Raw genomic sequence first — 22,047 nt, forward strand, 5'->3', positions numbered from 1 at the left:
CATTAAACGAATTTCTTATATTATTGAAATGGAAAATTTGAAAAAGGACGTATGATATGAACTGATAAAATGAATAACTGTAGAACTCAGAGTAATAAACATATATAGAGGGAGCATATGTCATTTTCGGTGAGCAAATTTTGTCCCCAACATGAACTATCAAATTTGACATGAAGCGCGCGGAAATGAAAACCTATCAGTGATACGATAGTTCACTCATTTCGCGAGTTTCTCCACATAGATCACACTTATTATGTCCCATAGTGAATCAACGTTTCGTATTAACTCAAGATATATTGAAATAAATACCTAAATATATCAGAAATTCAGAAAATAACCTTCAAGCGCGCTAAACGATGTGAAACAACCGATGACACTAGGAGAGCAAAAGTTGACAAACCTTGGATTTCAGCAGGTAGATACAGAAAATAATGAATATTCTGCTTATTATAAATTCGATAATTAGAAAATATATCGGATTCCAAATATTCAAATTTGCATATTTGATCGGGAATCACTCAAATAAATATATTTCATTCAACATAATATACATTTATAACGATATAGTGAAATTGTGAATTTGAAAATATATCACAATCCGACAACGTAATCTAACCTTGTTGGGGACATGTAAAAATTGCGTATACTTTCTTTATCAACGTTTATTACTATCTGCTGTGAACAAATTGAATGATAGATGACGTTCAAACGCTTCTTGATTGGCAGAATGATACTCCCTTTTTTTGTTACGAGACTAAAATACAATAATATTTCAAAGGAATAAAAAACTCACAAAACTATTTATATTTTTCATAAACATATTCTCAAAAAATTTTCTGAAATCCTACATGTATTAACCGATTCACTCTTCATCTTCATGCTCATATAAAATATTCAATTACGGAATCCGGATATGCTTGCAGCATTCTCAAGTTACACATCTAAGAAGATTAATATCATCTGATGAACGTTCCCATCTCGAACTATCCCAGCGCATAAAACAAACGCAAAAAAATACTTTGTATCTTCCACATCGAATTTCACATTTCAACACGGCTTTCTGTTCCAAGTATCTTCGTGTTCAGAAGCCAAAATTTCATATGGCCACATATCAATCTTCTTTATTAAGGCGACAATCGAATAAACTATCTCGTTTGATATAGAAAACATGCATCAATTCAATTGATAGGAGGATTTGGCGTTTCTAAAATTGAAGTTGAAATTGATATACTCGCGGTTCTTTTTGCAGAAAAAGCTGAGCGTTGAGTGACCTCGGACATCAACGATCGGTGATTTAATCTGATATTGTGGGAGTTATGCCAAGTGATAGAATCCAAAGTAAATACAAATAAAGTCCGCGAGTCTTATGAATTTTTACCGACATATTGGCGAAATTGAGAAAATGCGTTGATATTTTGATGTTGGTGAAGAAAATTTGTCTTTGTGATAGTCAAATTATGACAGTGGAGGATAGTGTTTTAGATATAGTGCAGGATGCTTTCAAACAATAATACAGCAAAAATTAAAAAAAAATCCTGAACAGAGCCTTTCAAGCACTCGTCATTAGAAATGAAATTCTATCCTTCTAATCCCTTAAAATTTTCCATAAACATTGAGTGATTATTTTGCATATTATACAAACTGAATTTAATCATTTCGGATCAGTTTTAAGAGAAATATTGAAATTTTTTTGATATTTTGCTAGAACTTTGAATACATCACTTCACTTTTTAAATTATCTAACTTCTGACTCTGTAAATCTTATTCGAATAATTATTTCTCGTTCTTAGTAAATCATTCACTTAAAAACTAGAAAAAATATACAGAGTGTTTCATTAATAACCGTACAGAACCACTGCAGATGCAAAACATTTTCAAGAATCTGAATATATCATGTCCTACGTTTATTCATTCGAGAAATACAGGCTGTTTTATGTATTATATCGAAAACTTTTTTCATGGAATTGCAGAGAATGAGTATAGAATCGAGTATAGAATAAAGTCCAATATTCACATTTGATGACATGTCGATAACGCAGACTCGGACTGAGAAATTTTTTTTTTTAATGTTTCATGTTATAAAACATGCAGTTATTCCAGAATAAAAAATAGAAACAATGCGAACAAAACTCATTTGGCTTAATTATTAATTGTTCGATGTTTTTTCTTCCAGAGTCTCCTAGGCCTCTGTGGGACGCTTAGAGCATTGCACGTATTGGAAAAACCACGTATTTCATTGTTGTCGTCTTGTATTTACCATTCATCCTGAATATCCTCCTCAAAAAAAGACAATATGTGTGATTTGATGAGATATCAATGGTATGGGAGGTCCTAACCCGGAAATTCTGAATTTCTTCCAGGAGATGTCAACACGCCGTTAAATCCAACATTTTCAAAAAGACATTGCCTCTGAAGATAAATCTTTCGATTCGTATTGTGACTGTTAACTTCTGGAAGGACCTCATCAATACGTCCGCAGATATATAAATCTCCCAAACATATCTCTATCACCTCATCTTATGAAATGTTTTTTGTATTCGGTCGTTCTCCATTGTTTTTATAGTGAAATACGTATACACGATGATTCAAATTTTAATAGACAATATAAGATATCCTTCGAGCAGATGAGTAGGAGAAAATAAATAGTATCTACAGAGTGATTTTTGAATATTGAACGCCTCATTTATCTCGAAATCGGATTGCACGATTTTTATAGATTTTAATGTGCAAGGATCTTGTGATATGACCAATATTTGGGTGGTTTTTACATTGTTGTCAAACCTTTCTTTTCCAGAATAATTATGAACCTTACAAAAATTGCAAAAAAGTAGCAAAGGGTTGACAACGAAAACTATACTCTCTCTTTCACTTTACAGGGTGTCCCGAAACTATAGTACCAAATTGAAACAGAAGTTTCACCTTAAAAAAATATATAAAAAATTCCTAATTTCTCTTTTCTCAGATTTCGTTCGTTGCAGAGATGTTTGATATGAAAAAAAAAAAGTAATTTTTATTCCACAGTTTCCAAAATAAAAAGGTTTCAACAACATGAACCTCTGCAAGAAAGCAACTTTGGTGAAAAAATACATGTGAAAGTGACATTCTTTTTTTCGTTGAATATCCAGTTGGATTTGGACCATTATTTGGGATCGTAAAATTAATTTCTGCCGAACAAATTTTTCATTACTGGTATATGTTTGTATTCATAAAAGCGCAATTATCTTGAAAAGGGTAAGTTGCTCCAAATTAATAATAATAATAATAATAATAATAGAGGCCTTTATTTATAGAAATTATGATACAAAAAATGCAACAGAGTTGAGGGCGAGATTTAGTTCGCGCTGTCTCAGGTATTATTTTTTACTCAAAATTGAGTGCAGAATGCGAAAAAGTTAAGTTTTTCTAGTTTTACCAGTTGCGTAAAAAATAGGCCCTTCCTGTAAGTCACTGGTGTCAACTGAAAATGTAATTTTTTTCTCAAAATAAAGCACCAATTGAACACAAATATTCTTCAAAAATTATCGAAATTGTGGAAGTTATTAATAAAAATTACTTTCAATTTTTCATATTCAACACCCTGTATCTCTGCAACGACCGGCAGAGGGGAAAAAATATTAGGAAAGTCCATTTTTCAAGGCAAATATTCTATTTCAGTTTGGCACAATTGTTTCGGGACACTTTGTATAACGAAGCTGCAGTATGTTCTAATTTGCTAACAAAATCAAGAAATATTATAATAATACATTTCACCAGAAAATTCATTACGTGATTCTTATTTTTGTTGAAATTTACAAATTTACAAGAAAATTGTAATGCATTCAAAACGCCATGAAAATTGTGATGGATTCAAAACGTCATTTTAGCTCATTCAAATTTCAAAAATATTGTGATCATGTTAAAATCCTTATAAATTATATCGAATATTGAGATTCACCGAATATTTCACTATACTTCGTAATTTTTCTCGGAAATATCAATTTTATTGGACTTTTAGAGCTAATCATGTTGAGGGCCAGACGGACGGACATTTGAATTTGAGCTTACGCACAATGTGATGAAAATATAGTGCGATCTATTCAGAGAACGGATTTGTGGATTTAGCTTATTACCTCTATACAATTAAAAATAACTTCCTCTTTCTCGTACTAATTTGTTGTCGAACAAACTAAAATCTTCTCACTTACAAACCGTTCTTATCTGACAAGAATCTAAATCTCGCAAACAACCGACTGTATACACAAAGTCATTATCATCTACAATTGCAAGAAGCTACAAAACGGTCATAAATAAATCGTGTTGAAACCTTGTCCCGATATCTTCTAGAAAAACCAGGGGACACGAAACTGCCCAAAATTTTGCATTTGCACGTTCCACCTATAAAAATATACAAGATTCGGACGGACTCATCTGGCATCAATCCTTCTGGAGGTTCCTAGATCCACATCTGGACCTGACCGCCCCGTTCTGGCAAAACCAGGTTGCAGGCCTACCTTTTTATTGCACCTAGGGCAATTTTATTCATTTTATTATTTTTGACACCCCAACATTTGGCGAACATCTTGGTTTTTCCAGAAAGGTATCGGTACAGCATAAATGAAGTAGTGTTGGAATCAAACGTGCTCGGAGAAAAGATTTAACGAAGTTAGATTTTACTGTTTGAAGAAACATCTGTCGACCATAGATATTACTATTGTAGCACGGTCGTTTTGAAAGGATCACTACCGCAATTTGGAAAAACCAGATTGGGGTTTTGCCATCTTGGAATTCTAGAATATTGCCGGATATTGAAGAGAATTCATTCAGTACGGTTGTAAATAATATTGCTGGAAATAAATCGAAATCTACCTGATGTGAACAACTAACGCACAACGAGAAACATTACAAACTTACAAGCTAGTGATAAGATCTGAAGCTATTATTTCGTGCAATTGAGAAAAAATAATAATATAGATAGTTTATTAATTGATCAGATAATAAACTCTATAGTGAAGTAAGTAAAGTAAAAAACATTTAAAAACATTAATTCTGCATAGTTCACAAAACTTTAAATTATATCCGCGATTTATTTTGTTACCAAATCAATTTACTCGAAATGTGTATTATCACAGCTATTATGATTCATGTGGTTATAGGTAAGTTTCCCAATTTCATTAATTAATTATTTATAGTCTAATTTGGGTAGGTATTAGTAATTGCTTGTGGTTTATTATTTGATGAAGTTGCTTCGATTTTATTATAAACATTCATTCCTTAAATTTCTCTTACTGAATTATAAGATTTGTAATGACTCAATAATATTTAGCATGAAATAAAATCTCTTGAACTAAATTCCGTGAAGACTCCCCTATTAGTTTTGGGGAAAACGACAAATGAACGTTTTATAGATGCTTCCAACGGATGGATTTTGGGAAAATAATTGTATCGAATAAACTATATTATATTTTTCCTAAGAATTTTGAAACATTTTGTATAAACAAGGAAACTATTATACGAATCCATATCAGTGCCATCAAAATACTTCAATGTTAGAGGTAATATTCCCAATACACCCGATTTAGTTTGTTCAGATTTGAAATAATTCGGAATGAAGAATCATTTGTAGCTCTGTACTTGATTTTGCCTCAATTTCATCTACCTGGAATGAATTTTGCCCATTACAAAGCTGCATTGGGGTTCAATGACGAAATATTGTCTTGAATTTTATTATAAGGTCGTTACATCTACTTTGTGTCTACGAAAAAAATAGTGTTTGAGTTTTTGAATGAGTTTTAAAAAAATTTCCTTAGTCTTGATGGTCGCGGCACTAATTCACATATGCCTTTAATTTCCACTTAAAAAAAATCTTCGGCTTTTTATAACTAGGTGCCTACGTATTTCATCAACAATTTAATTCCTGATATTGGTGTCTATACTTCTATAAAGAATTGTGCAATTGTCACAATTGTCTTCGCATAATAATATACATTTAAAATTTCGTAATTTTTTGGTAAACACGTAATTCAAATGCATCAAATTATTAATTACTTCAACCTTGCTATGTTTCGAATACAGACAAATTAATCTGATGAATCTAAAATTGGGTAATCAATGATTTTTGTTTCAAAAACTCGATATATTAGCTGATTACGACAGTTATTTAAACAGTTCAATAGCTATAGTTAAGGATTTTAGTTGAATATTGGAATAATTTGAAATAGTCTTGATATTTTTTTTGTATTCTGCTCCTTCCCGAGTAGCTTTGTTTGATTTCTTCACTTAAGGAACATAATTCCATAAAAAAATCATTTCAAAGAAATTATTATGATGTAATATAATACAACAATATTGTGTAGGTAAATAGAAAATTTTTGTGTATATTCGTATTCCTTCAAATTCATAAATTTCGAGAATAATTTTCCTTCTTGAACTTTGAATTGTGAGATTATAACTTTTATAACCGATTGGACTTTTACGCGGAAGTGACATGAACTAGAACGCGAAGCAATATTGACTGGATGGAAAGAATTCACTTCTAATTTAAATATTAAAAATAATGTATATTTCTTCAAATATTTTAGAAAAACCTTTCATTTATAATTACGCACAGGTTAATATTTTACGAAATGAATACCTCTGTAATTTTTTTTGATGTTTATAGTGAATAAACATTATATTATATATTATTATAAGGCTTTTTTCATGGCAGTGTTCAATATAAAGGGGGTGTCCCAATTAGACGTGAACCTTGGAGGACATGTTACTATGACTCATTTGCTTTCGTTTGAGTCATATTTAGTTATAACCACAAAACAACAGTTTACGAGATAGTTATTCGAATTCTTGTGATTTTTTAAATATTTTTCACCATAGTTCATTTGAGTTTAATTGCAATAAAAAATACTTTCTTTTCTTTGCTTCCTTCCCCAAATAAAAATCTGCTGAAACAAAACTAGTGCCTGCATTCTAACGAAAACTTTTTGGATATAAAGAAGGAATTTGACAAGTTTTAAAATAATTTTCTCATACATAAATTGTGGAATAATTCGAATGTTGCAGGCAAATTCATATTAGAAAGTTTCTATTCTCTTCATATACCAACTTTCAAATAATACTAATTCTTATTCAATATCTTTTTCGTACATATCATATACTTTTTTGATAAAAATAATCCAAAATCTGAACTTGGTTCACGTAGAAAAAATTGACGAAAAATTAAGTGGAGAGAGAAAGTTCTTAAAAAACACCAGAACTTAAATATCTGTTGATTTTCGGATATCTATAAATATGGCTCAATCTACAGCAAATGAGTGATACTAGCACCTCCTTCAAGGTTCACAACTAATTCGGAAACACCCTGTATATTGTTTCTCTGCTTTTTTATTTATTGTAATCATCGGTACAAAATACATATTGTCAACTGCACTATTTCCCATTCCGTTCATGTGTTGACGACAAATTCTCAAAATAAATTGATATATGAAATTAGATAAATTAAGTTTTTGGAACAGTAGCACTCTCTTGAACATTCTGAAACACCAGAAGTGATACCATAATTACATAATGTTACAACAGTAGCACAACATCCATTAACTGCACCCTATGTCATCAAAAGATGCCGACAAAAATATAGTTCATTTATTTTAGTGCATGACTATATGGGCTATATAATTTCGAATGTCGGCAAATATTAAAAGTGAAACGGAAATATAAAATGCAGGAAAGCAAATATACTAGCTGACGAATAAAAACACGAGCATCCTCGTGAGGAAGTATATCACATTTTATGATGGAATAGGGTTAGGTTAGGTCGGTTCAGATTTAGGGTTACTCAAGTAAATATCTGTGAGGAATTCTACTGGTATTCTATTGATGTCGAATATATTCAGGCTGACAGTTTTCCTTGAATATTTCCAAAGGTTTCATTATAGAAACTAATCAATGAAATTAAACGCAATGATTTACTACTCATCCTCATTTGAATTATTGAAAGAAGGGTTTTTCACCATAATTTGACCCCCCCTTCAACTTTGTTATAAAAAGAAGTAGTGTTTTTTAAAATGATTTCAAGAAACGAAATATACACAGGGTGGGCAACATATTGATTGCCACTTCATTTTTTCAAATGGAATGTATATTTTTAAATATTCAACTAGCTCTTTTTCCCCTGACTTCGAATATATAACATATGTTTGGTCTATTTCTCTTATTCTAAGTACCACAAGGTTTCAAATTTTAAGAACCACCTAGCATGCTCAGTAATCAGTTTTAAGTGGTAGGCTGCGATAACTCAAAATGCTTTTTTTCAAGTTATCTCTTTGTCAACGATATATGACATACGTTTGTCATTGAATGTTATATATTTTTTTTAAAATAAATAATAATAGAATTTATTCTTAAAAAAATATATAACATTCAATGACAAACGTATGTCTTATATCGTTGACAAAGAGATAACTCAAAAAAGGGCATTTTGAATTTTCGTATCCTTCCACTTGAAAACTGATTATTTAGCTTGTCAGGTAGTTATTTAAATTTGAAACTCTTTGTACTCAGAATAAGAGAGATAGGCGAAACATATGTTATATATTCGAAATCAGGAGAAAAAGAGCTAGTCAAATATAGAAAAATTTACAAGGTGTTCCATTTGAAAAAATGAAGTTGCAATCAATATGTTGCCCACTCTGTATTTATTTCATTTTTTGAAATCATTTTGAAAAATACTAGTCGATTTCGTGGAAGTTTTGTAGAAAACATTTTTTTTACCTCATTCAGTAACAAAATTAAAAGGAAGGGGTCAAATTATGGTGAAAAACCCGGTATCTACGTTGGTTGGAAGTATTTGTGAAATAAAAAATGGATTGTAACTTCAGAGAAAGAAGATTCTGGTAGGATTCATCTGATTAAGTAAAAGGACATCGAAATTTTCATTTTATGGCTACAACTATACATGAAGAAGAGTGAGATTAAAGTAGAAAACAATTTTGAAATAATCTCAGCAGAAAACAGGAAGATATGTATACAGAGTGTCCCCAATTTTTTTTCCTACAAGGCCCCTTGAGAAGATATGTTCCTCCAAATGGTACTTCTATAATTCCGTTTTTTGTAATAACTTCCGAACTACTCACCCGATTCTGGTAAATTTTCGAATCTTATTCAATTGATTGTCATTTGAAAGCGTTATAATACACTACGTCAATTTTAACTCCAGAACGCCTGGAGCTATTGCTTTGCGACCTTCTGGTTTTTTCATACAAATTTGATGGGATTTCTGTTTTTGTCAGAACCTCTTTAGGTTCTTTAGATATTCTTCAACTGATGCACTGCGAATCAGTTGAAGAATATCTTTTTTCGACCATAACTCCAGAATGCCTGAAACTATCGCTTCGCGACCTGCAGGTTTTTTCATGCAAATTCGATAGAATTTCTTTTTCTGTTAAGAAAATCCTATCATTACATTTGAAATTTTGAAGTAAAATGAACAAAATAATGAACTTCTGACTTAGCGTCCCCTATCGAAAGGATCAAAAACAAATTTATCATGAGTATATTTTGTTCTCAATCAACAAGATATTATCTCACAGACGAGATCTAATTTGCTCAAAAATGTTGAGCCAAACTGAAGTCACAGGCATTTCAATCAGTCAGATTTCTCCCTTTTCCCTAACCTCATTTGATGTCGTAAAATCGAAAGTGACAATTCAAAAAGATGGAGAATTTTCCAAGGAGTACAGTGATGATATTTTTTCTTCAACTTTATATGAAACATTTTCGATTGAAATTCATTTTTCTACTCGACAATAGCTATTAAGCCCCCAAGCGGTAGAGGTATGAACTTTAAAACAATTTCCAGTGTGTTTTCTTGTACACTTTAGTAGTAAAAATTTTAAGCGCAAGTCTCTACGATGAGTAGATCCTGAGATGTAGCCGCTTACCTCGCTTATTTGCCCATCCTGTACATATATAAAATCAATCCCTGTATAATAATCCAACTAGAAAACAGTCTTACACTTCTGTCAATATGAATTTAAACAATGAGATGTGATGGATAAAACATGGAACGACAATTTTATAAGGATTTGTTTGATCCTCAAGCCAAAAACCTATTATTCAGTTTTCTACTACTCTCATAAAAGAGGAAAGAAATAAGAACCATAGCGCAAACTTTGCAATGTTGTTCGAACGATTTCAGAGTGTATATTTTCGACAGTCTCATTAGACGTGATGGGTCTGCCATTCTTTGTGCCATTTCTTCCACAAATAATCAAAATCGAAAGGAATAAGTCTAAATATAGCCTGCCTAATTATTTGGACGAGGTATGCGAATGTCGGCAGCACGAGATGTTCCCAGGGATCCCGTCCCTAATTAAAACTAACGCCGACTTCCTGCAGAAGTTCATTAAATTGAGGAACGCATCCCTTTCCATGGCCACGCCTAATAATTTCGTGGCTCCGTCCGTCGGATGAGAGGGATAGAGGCTCTTATTCTCCCCCTAGCGCATCCGCGGAGGGTTTTTCAGGTAATTTCATGGGATGTGTATCGATGAACTATCGAAAGGTCATGGGCGTGCTTCAGGGGCGGCAGCTGCCCCTCGGATGACCGAGTCCGAATGGATGGGAACACCTGGAGGGTCGCAACCCTGATATCTTGGGCGACGATGGATTGAACGAATATTTTAGAACGAACAACCCTCAGGACTAGCCTTATTCGATTTTGAAAATTTCAACTAGAAAGTTTTGAGAACAATAAAAGCTATTAATTTAAATACATCCGCCATCTATTCAAAAAAATTGGGGGTTGTTGCCACCCCCTATAAAATGTGTCGTATTGCGAAAGATTCTTTATTTTTCATGGTAGAGCCTTGAAGATGGTTTTTGATCAAAATCTAAAGTAGTCGTTCTTGTTATGAAAAGTGGTTTCGTTCTAAAAAAAAAACCTGACTTTTTTCATGTCAACCAACAAATAACAATTGTTAATTGGGATCTCGAATGCCGTGGTTAAGAAGTTCGTAATGGACATAATCGGACTAGATGTTTCGTAAATATGGTAGTTCGAAATTCTGTCTTCCTGTAAATTTCAAAACTCTAGATTCCATCGAGAAGGAAATTTGCATTTGGGCGTAAAATAGCGACTTAAAGCTTCTAGCAATATTTCATGTTGATTGCTTCACTAAATCTATAGAGAATTCAAGAAGAATATTGAAACAAAATATAATTTATCCAGATCTAACCGAGTTTAGATTTTGCGAGTAAATATAAAATAAACAATTTCAAACTTTTGGCAAAATTCGAGTAGGATATTGAAAATAATGAAGAAAACACTGGCATTAACTGAACAAAATGGATTAAAGTATGCAATGTGATTTTTAAGTATGAATATTTCCCTCCTGTCAAAAATTCTATATAAATGGAATGCAATTATCGAAAATTACAGCGAATATTTCCCTCCTGTCAAAAATTCTATGTATATGGAGAACAATTATCGAAAATTACAGCGAATATTTCCCTCCTGTCAAAAATTATATGTTAATGGGGAGCAATTAGCGAAAATCACAGCGAATATTTCCCACCTGTCAAAAATTCTATGTATATGGAGAACAATTATCGAAAATTACAGCGAATATTTCCCTCCTGTCAAAAATTATATGTAAATGGAGAACAATTATCGAAAATTACAGCGAATATTTCCCTCCTGTCAAAAATTCTATGTATATGGAGAACAATTATCGAAAATTACAGCGAATATTTCCCTCCTGTCAAAAATTATATGTTAATGGGGAACAATTATCGAAAATTACAGCGAATATTTCCCTCCTGTCAAAAATTATATGTTAATGGGGAGCAATTATCGAAAATCACAGCGAATATTTCCCACCTGTCAAAAATTCTATGTATATGGAGAACAATTATCGAAAATTACAGCGAATATTTCCCTCCTGTCAAAAATTCTATGTAAATGGAATGCAATTATCGAAAATTACAGCGAATATTTCCCTCCTGTCAAAAATTCTATGTAAATGGAATGCAATTATCGAAAATTACAGCGATAATTGCATTGTAGGAAGCGAAATAGCACTGCGATAATTGTTCTGTCCATAGATGCATAGTTTCTATGAATCTTGCATAGTTCGAATCTATGGAATCTATGTCATTTTGACAAGTTAACAGTTTATTCGGGAAATATTCCCCCGAATTACACTCGTGCATCAAAATGACAGGATAATTTCGCATTCCAGCGTGTTTTCTTTGAAAAACTGCATTCGGTCATTTTCATTTTTGGAGAAAGCGCCCTCCACCTCCGGTGTCGGGCTCTTTCTCAAAAAATGAAAATGAACTCATGCAGTTTTTATGACAACACGCTGTCATGCAAAATTATCGGTAATTTTGATGCACTTGTGCAATAACTTACGAAAAGCCTCAGTTATGTCGGAAACGGATAGCACTATTTTATAGATTTTAGTGTGCAAGGATCTTGTGATATGGACGATAATATGGTGGTAGTTACAATGTTGTAAGATCTTTTCCTTTTCCGGAATAATGAACTTAGTTATTTCAAATGGATCACCCTGTGTATCATGTCGTCGGCTAAGAGTGTAAATCTGCTAAGTCCATTTTGAACAATTTCACAGGAGACCAAAAAAACCGTACAGTACAGTACGTTTATTCATGAAAATACATTCAATAGAGTGTATTGAATGTATTTTCATGAATAAACTCTCTTATTATTATTATTATAACACTGTACTGTACGGTTTTTTTGGTCTCCTGTGAAATTGTTCAAAATGGACTTAGCAGATTTACACTCTTAGCCGACGATGTGGTGTTCAATATTCAATGCCATATTTTCGGAGTTATAGAACATTTATATATTATCTTCGCCAATTCAAAATAAAACATCTGCTATAATCGCCTATAGATACCTACCTAGGACTTTACCTATGTTTCTTGAAATTCCTGATTTTTCTGTTATTCAAATGTGGACATAGATACCTCCAACATGAAACAAGCATGATTAGATTAAATTATTCAAATCAAATGAGTTTCTCTATTTCAGTATCGTAATGAATTAAAGTACTAAAAACGGTGCTGTGATGAATTCATTACAGCATTGTTTTCAGTTAGGTGTTTTTCGTTTTTTTTTTGTCAACATCAACTTTCGATCCTATCAAATTTCAACACACGTGAATTGTCAATATAATATAATTTGAATAAAGTGAAATGATTTGCAACATTATTCGCAATTTCTCCTAATTCTGGTGGTGTTAAATCGATTCCGTCAGACATAATTCACGAATTTAATGCGTAATTATAAATTGTATCAAAGTTCAAAACGAACGATTCAAATTCAAATTCCATAATCTGTCGATTTTCGTAACAGTCACACCAACTGCCAAGATACAATACCAAAGTCACTGGGATGTATAATCTGAATTTTTCATTGAATTTTGTCAGTATCTCAAAAAATTTGACTGAAATAGAGAAAATATCGTCTAATACTCTTTACAGAAGGCAATTTCCGCAACTTGTTTTAGAATATAATATAATGTTGCTTAACTCCGAAATTATGTCATTTAGATATAGGAAACATCACACGATAAATATTTCTTAAGAATTTCAATGGCAAAAAATATACAGGACGATTCATTTGAAATGAAGAGTTCATTATCATTGCGGAAAAAGGCAAGATCTAAAAACAAAGTAGGTAAATACCAAAATAATATCGGCTATATCAACAGATTATTGCACACCAAAAAAAGTTTCCGAGATAATTGGGGCTTTCCATACTCAAAACTCCCTTTGTATGTGGTATCCTAAAGCGAAATTGGCTCATGAATGAACGAACGCTCGAAAGCATCTGAGTTTGCAATAGTCGAGAGTGCTTTCATAATTTTTTTCAAATGGCTAGATATTCAAAGTTATATCTATATATTCTATCATATAATATTCTAATTTTTTGGATTGGGAACATTCCAAAACTATTTAAATTTCAGTGGGGGACCATTCCATTGTTCAACCATTGAAAATAATTGGACAGGATCGAAGACTCCGCCTTCATCTCGCCTCACCTGCATGCGCCCGAATTGCAAATGGTTCTTCTCACCTGCCCTTACCTGTCATTTCTCACCTCTCATCTTCCAATAACTTCATTCCAACTGGTAGAGAGCCAGGTACAAGATGGCGTTGCACCGTCTCACCGTGGGATAAAATCGTGACAGGCATGTAGAAAGAATCCCTTTCTGCACGGCAGACCATAAATAAGCCATTGGCGTCAGTCAGGGTATAAAGTTCCGAATAATGTTAACATTCTTCTTGGAGATGGACGTTCGATACCTACCGAGGGGGCTGGAGGTCCATTATACGAATGGCTCTTTGATAAATAGATTTTGTTTAGAATGGGCCGAAATAATGACATCTACAGACGTTTCGTTGTCTGCGCTCTGAGTAGAAAAACAGTCGGGAGATTCAAGGACCAACAGGTTGCATGTTCCTTTTTATGGTCATTTCTCGGATGAATGGTAAACGTATCTTGGGGTACCTACGAGTCATCCAGTTTTTGTGACCTTTGTTTCTCGTTCGGGAATTCGTGGGGTGGATTCATTCAAACCACCCACGTAACGAAACTGCAACTATGTGCGTGTATTTTGGATATTTATGGTTTACAAAAATACCCAAATGATAGGATACCTCACACTTTATTAGGAAAACTAGCCTATCGAATGGGCAGAATTTTTTATATGTTATAGTAAAGGTCATTCCAAACAAAAAGTTCAATAGACAGAAGTTTTTCTACAGACTTGTTTTTACACTAGAGTCCCCTGAATTATTTCTTTTATTATCCATTGTTAAACAAAACAAAACGCTATTCTGGATAATCATCACTATTTGGAGTAATCAAAATGTGAACAGTCATTAATATGAGATACCTACTATTGAAAGCGTTGTTATTTGGTCTTGTTACATTCGGTCAATTATACATTATTTCCTAGCTACTTACAATTTTTTAAGTTCAATTATTCGAAAATCATTACAAATCGCCTTAGCGATCTAGAGTCAAAAAATATCTATGAATCCTATTCTGCACCTCATTTTACGTCACTTTCGAAAAAATATACGGAAAGTTGTTTTCAAAAGAAAACGAAAGTTATATTCGAAATGTTCCTTACTGAAAAATCCATCCATTTGCAGATTCATATCGTAAATATTCCTGACGTTACAAGAATAGATTTTTAAAAAAAATTTTTCAAGGACGTTTTATGGACGAATTTGTAATATTTCTTATCCTTCCTCATGACTTGAAATTATGATGGTCCAAAAATATTTGGATTTTAACTTTCGCTCTGAAAGGAACACTCCGTATATTCCTTATCATAGTATAAGGAAAGGATTCATTCCTTATACTATGTCCATATATAGTGTGATGTAGAATAAGGTGAAAAATAGAATTCATAAGCATTTTTTGATTGATTCCTAAGGCGAATAACGTATCATAAAAATTGTAAGTAGCTAGGACACACTGTGTGTAATTGACCAAGTGTAATAACACCAAAGAACAATGCTTTTAATAGTATCCAATTTTGTTTGAATTTTTAATTTATTGTTTCCATTGATGAAACTTTGTGTCTAATCGTTCAAGAGAAAATATTTACCAATATTTCTGTAATTTCAATAGTTTACGTTTTAGAAGGTGTTAATTCCAAGAATCGTTATTCATTTCTATAAAACACTTAATACAGAATTGAAAACAGCTATTGGTATGAAGATAAATTATTACTATTAAATGGTGAAAATTTTAGTCACAGTTCGGAAATCTAGAGTACTTTTGAGTCATCGTAAAGAACCTTCTCGGCCAGCAATAGTGATACTGCTTCATTAGTCAACAAAATTATTCCAGAGACAGTTCTGTTGTTCATTCAATTGCTGATGGTAGGAAATAGTTATTTTGTTATTTATTGCACAGTAAGTTTTGAAAGGATACTTGTGTACCTTCTTGTAGATTTCCCAATTTTTATGGAATATAATTTTTTTCAATTTTAAAAGGAAGTAACGAAACAGGGTAGGTATTCACTTTCAACATAATGCTCCAACTGAATCACATAAAAAACAGATGTGGAAAAAAATTCTTTATGAGCACGTAGTGCAGTTTACTGACAATGTCCGAAAATTGTTCGGCATCTTTTGTTGCAGATGAATAAGCACCTCTAACATCTGATATAAGTATTTACGACACCTTCCCTGAATAAGGTGGAAGAATATTAAAAAGACATTAGGAATTTTAGGCCCAATTGGTTCGTCTGTATAAATAGGTATTTTCATTTAATTTTTTTTTAATTTATTACACACAAGTTGACGAAGGTAGCGAACACAACTAGTGGCAGTAAAGCATATTTCGTTCCCAATCAGAAACGCAACGCAAATGTTATAAATAGTAGAAAAGCAGGAATAATAAAAAGATAGATTCATTCAGAAATCAAGAAAACGGATAGTAGAGAATAAGGTAAATTATTCTTATAGGCTAAAAATCGCTCAATTCGCAAGAAAAAGGCCAATTCTGATTTTGAGATTTTTTTTAAGACCACTATATCAGTATTGTATATTCACGTTCATAGCTCTTGAAATTTATATGCTAATTTTTTTCGAATTTGCATTATATCTCCTGAACCTCTTCGTAAAACATGTTTTCGATTTTTTTTTTCAATGGGACCAAATTTTGCTACAATTTCTGACTAGAACTTGCTCCGTAAGTGCTTTGGTTACAGCCTTTCAAATATTGGCAATTTTTTTCCGAAATAGTGAAATTTTGAATGTTTATGAGTTATTTCAGAATATCGATTGTATTTTTTATAAATTTTTTATAATATTACTGTGTTTAACTCTTGAGATATCGATTGTTTTTTAGATCATGGTATGTAAATTATAAAGTACATATAGGTATGACAAAAATTATTGCAAAGATCAACCTATGGTTTATTATTTCCTGTTGAATATTTCAATTCATCATTCTAGATGCAGGGTGTCAAAGTTGTACATTGGCATTTGTTTAAAATAACATTTCTCGTAGGAAAACATCTTCAATGAAACATTTTTGCGTGACAAATATTACTTACCCATAAGGTAATAATTTTAGACTGTTTTTTTAATAAAAAATATCGATAGATAGGATTGAGATGTTTGACTCAATCCTATCTATCGATATTTTTCCAAATGAAATTCGCGTATTTTATAATTCACCTTGCAATTAAAAAATTCATTCAAGGAATATTCCTTTTTTTTGGCTTTAATCTTAGTTCGAGTATACCATAGAGTAATAAACATAGATAGAGGAAGTATACGCAATTTTTACATGTCTCCAATATGGTAAGATTACTTCGTATGATTGTGATATACATATTTTCAAATCCACAATTTTACTATATTATTATGAATGTTTATCATATTGAATGATATGATATATATAAATATAATTATTTGAGTGATTCCGGGTTAAATATGAAACTTTGAATATTTGGAATTCGATATTTTTCCTACTTGATGAATTTATAATGAGCAGAATATTTAATATTTTCTGTATCTGCCTGCTGAAATCCAAGGTTTGGCAACTATTGCTCTCCTAGTGTCATCGGTTGTTTCACGTCGTTTGGTGCGCTTGGAGTTTGTTTTCTGAATTTCTGATATAAAGGGTATTTTTTTTAGAGCTATAGAACTTTAAATTGCAATAAAACAACGATGAATTATTCGATTGACATGAATTTTATTTATCCGCAAGATAATCTTGGGGTATTACCTACATTTTAAATATGATTTCTGGCATATGACCCTCACGGCTTGACTCGGATGTAATCCAATCTAGACGTCCAATTTTCGATGACTTTTTCCAACATTTGTGGCCGTATATCGGCAACAACATGGCGAATGTTGTCTTCCAAATGGTCAAGGGTTTGTGGCTTATCCGCGTAGACCAATGACTTTATATAGCCCCACAGAAAGTAGTCTAGCGGTGTTAAATCACAAGATCTTGGAGACCAATTCACAGGTCCAAAACGTGAAATTAGGCGGTCACCAAACGTGTCTTTCAATAAATCGATTGTGGCACGAGCTGTGTGACATGTTGCGCCGTCTTGTTGGAACCACAGCTCCTGGACATCATGGTTGTTCAATTCAGGAATGAAAAAGTTAGTAATCATGGCTCTATACCGATCACCATTGACTGTAACGTTCTGGCCATCATAGTTTTTGAAGAAGTACGGGCCAATGATTCCACCAGCCCATAAAGCGCACCAAACAGTCAGCTTTTCCGGATGTAACGGGGTTTCGACATACACTTGAGGATAAGCTTCACTCCAAATGCGGCAGTTTCGTTTGTTGACGTAGCCATTCAACCAGAAGTGCGCTTCATCGCTAAACAAAATAAAATGGACGTAGTGCGCGATACGTATTCCGCACAGAACCATTATTTTCGAAATAAAATTGCACTATTTGCAAGCGTTGTTCAGGCGTGAGTCTATTCATGATGAATTGCCAAACTTAACTGAGAATAAATCACTTGGCAGCTGTTAAATCGGTCGCCATCTTGAACAGTAATGCCAATTTAAAGTTATATACATCGGAAAAAAACACCCGTTATTTAGGTATTTATTTCAATATATTTTGAGTTAATATAAAACGTTGATTCACTGTAGGACATGAGAAGTGCGTTCCTTGTGGAGAAACTCGCGAATTGAGTGAAATATCATATCACTGATATATTATCATTTCCGCGCGCTTCATGTCAAATTTGATAGTTCATGTTGGGGACAAAATTAACTTACTGAAAATGACATATGCTCCCTATATCTATGTTTATCACTCTTAAGAAAAACCCAATATTTTAGATTCTATTCATTCCAAAACGTAAATTGTCAAAACGTCAACTTCCGTACAATTTTCTCATATCATCAAGATCCCATCCAACCTGCGATACACAGCAGCCCGTCTCTCATCGAAAACTTGACACCTCTCTTTTTTACCGTCCCGCAGTTGGACGGAAAGCGAAAAAAAAAGTTCCTGCGGCATGATATACGAGCAACAAGTGTTTCCCGAACCACGATGGGGATCCCTTGACGACGGGATAGCCGCTGATCGAACAAGATGAGACGCATAGGACGGGATATGTTATGTTCTCTTCTGTTAATGAGGAGAGTCAGCTGTCCCTTCGTCTCGGTCATAACGTCGAAGAACTTAGGAACTTACCGTTTTGGCACGTCTACTTTGTGGAGGATGTTTTTTGATGGCGTCCGAAGCGGATATCTTTTGAGTGATGCAGTTTTCGTGTCGATTTCTAGGAGAAAACTTCCGTTTTGGGCTTTGGCCTTTGATAGATTCCAGAAGTGGTTCCTTTGATTGGGATGCGAACATATCACGAACCTTTAACAAGAAGAACAATGACTCGGGAGTTTGTGCTTCATTTTCTTTCAGAAACTGACCCTCTATAATAAGCTAGACGGTCTTGAAGAATAATATCTATACTAGTACGTTGAGAGGATTCTAAAAAACTAATTTTGAATTTAATCATTGAGATTACCTAATCAGGTTTTCGTGAGTAATATGATAAGGGCATCTAATTTTTCCGAAAATATCGAAAAAAAACGTTGCTAAGTTATATTTTAACAGGAAGCATGAGTGCTGGTGACTACGAATGCTTTTTCCTCCGATTGAGAGCGAATATTGATTTTGCAGACACATATCCATCAGCAAAGTACCTATTACTCTTCCTGCCTATGCAGCAAAGTAACTACTTTCCTGCCTAGGCAGCAAAGAGATTATTTTCAATACGAATAACACATTCGACATTTTCTGACAATCAAAATATTTTGCCACCTTCCTTATTTATGGGGGACTAAGGAACGGGTGTTTTTTTTTCGAGGTATATAACTTTAAGTTGCATTACTGTTCAAGATGGTGACCGATTTAACAGTTGTCAAGTGATTTATTCTCAGTTTGGTTTGGCAATTCATCATGAATAGACTCACGCCTGAACAACGCTTGCAAATAGTGCAGTTTTATTTCGAAAATAATAGTTCTGTGCGGAATACGTATCGCGCACTACGTCCATTTTATATTGTTTTGCGATGAAGCGCACTTCTGGTTGAATGGCATTTGGCATTTGGAGTGAAGCTAATCCTCAAGTATATGTCGAAACACCGTTACTTCCAGAAAAACTGACTGTTTGGTGCGCTTTATGGGCTGGTGGAATCATTGGTCCGTACTTCTTCAAAAACGATGATGGCCAGAACGTTACAGTCAATGGTGATCGGTATAGAGCCATGATTACAAACTTTTTCATTCCTGAATTGAACAACCATGATGTCCAGGAGCTGTGGTTCCAACACGACGGCGCAACATGTCACACAGCTCGTGACATAATCGATTTATCGAAAGACACGTTTGGTGACCGCCTAATTTCACGTTTTCGACCTGTGAATTGGCCTCCAAGATCTTGTGATTTAACACAGCTAGACTACTTTCTGTGGGGCTATGTAAAGTCATTGGTCTATGCGGATAAGCCACAAACCCTTGACCATTTGGAAGACAACATTCGCCGTGTTATTGCCGATATACGGCCACAAATGTTGGAAAAAGTCATCGAAAATTGGACGTCCAGATTGGACTACATCCGAGCCAGCCGTGGCGGTCATATGCCAGAAATCATATTTAAAATGTAATGCCACAAGATTATCTTGCGGATAAATAAAATTCATGTCAATCGAATAATCCATCGTTGTTTTATTGCAATTTAAAGTTCTATAGCTCTAAAAAAAACACCCTTTATTAAAAATCGTGAAATTATTGAGAACATACAGCCGCAAATGTGCGAATTGGACATATCATGAAAAGGATATGGTGCTGCAACCGTAGCTTGACGGCCATTTGGCTGATATTCATTGATTTCTCTCCAAATATCAAAAAAGTGAAGCCCATTATTGCTTTCATTTCATGAGCCATTTTTGTAATTTTTTCAAACAAATATTGCGAAAATGTGTGAAGAATCTACTAAATAAGCTGCTGCAAAAATAGATTAATTGATCGAAGAATCGCGGAAAGTTCAAAAAAAGCTATGAATTTTGCGATTGGTATCTGATGAAACAAATATAATATTATATAAATTCAAAGCGAGAGTGTTTTTACAAGATAAACCTAATCTTGTCGAAAATGCAAACCATTTTGGTTTGCATTCTTGAAATTGTTATTATACATCTACAAGCAAAATTTCGACTCGGTCGGAAATGTTTGTCACCGAAATAATAGGTTTTTTATACTCTATTCGATTTCTGGTAAAAGTAAAAGGTTTCAGATTAATATTTATAGATACAGATCTATTATGCATTACCTAACTCAGTAGGATGATTCGATTAATATTTGAATCATTTGGTCTTAACTGGTGGAAATAGGATCATTTTTATTTTCTATGGTGGTTCATTATTATTTTTCTATGTAGATAATACACTATACCAACCTTTGAGGTACCACTCCCACCACGTCCTGAGATCCACCCCTCTGCCTATTCATAATTGGGAATTTTATTCTTAGAGATTTCCGAACATGGCAAAACATTTTAATGGTCCCAAATCTTTTGTCGGTGTTTATCTCATCTACCGCAGTTTCCTTGATTGTGACCACCCTTCCGACACTGTTCCTAGATTCTCCATTAGTTATAACGAGATATGAAATTCGATATTTTCTAGCGCCAACAGGCCTGACTCATTTCTGTTGACTCCCATATTGAATTCTCGGTAAGGCATTATGTTCTTAAGAAATTAACGACAGGGATGAGGAAAAAGGCACGGAGTGGACTTCTGGTAAATCCATCTATTGATTAATTCACTGCGATGGGAACTGCATCTTGACTTCACTGCAAATTTAACGTTTTGGTTTAATAGTCAAAGAATAAATCAACTCATTTGAGCATAAACAAAAACTATACTTACTATCGATTCTTGTCCGCTAATCTGTTATTTAGAATGTTTATAGAGCTCTTCTCTTTATAATTTCATCACAAGTATATTTTCTGGTTTTGAAATGGATGAATTAACTCCA

The sequence above is a fragment of the Harmonia axyridis genome, chromosome 4, assembly GCF_914767665.1.
Source record: "Harmonia axyridis chromosome 4, icHarAxyr1.1, whole genome shotgun sequence".
Classification (NCBI taxonomy): Eukaryota; Metazoa; Arthropoda; class Insecta; order Coleoptera; family Coccinellidae; genus Harmonia; species Harmonia axyridis.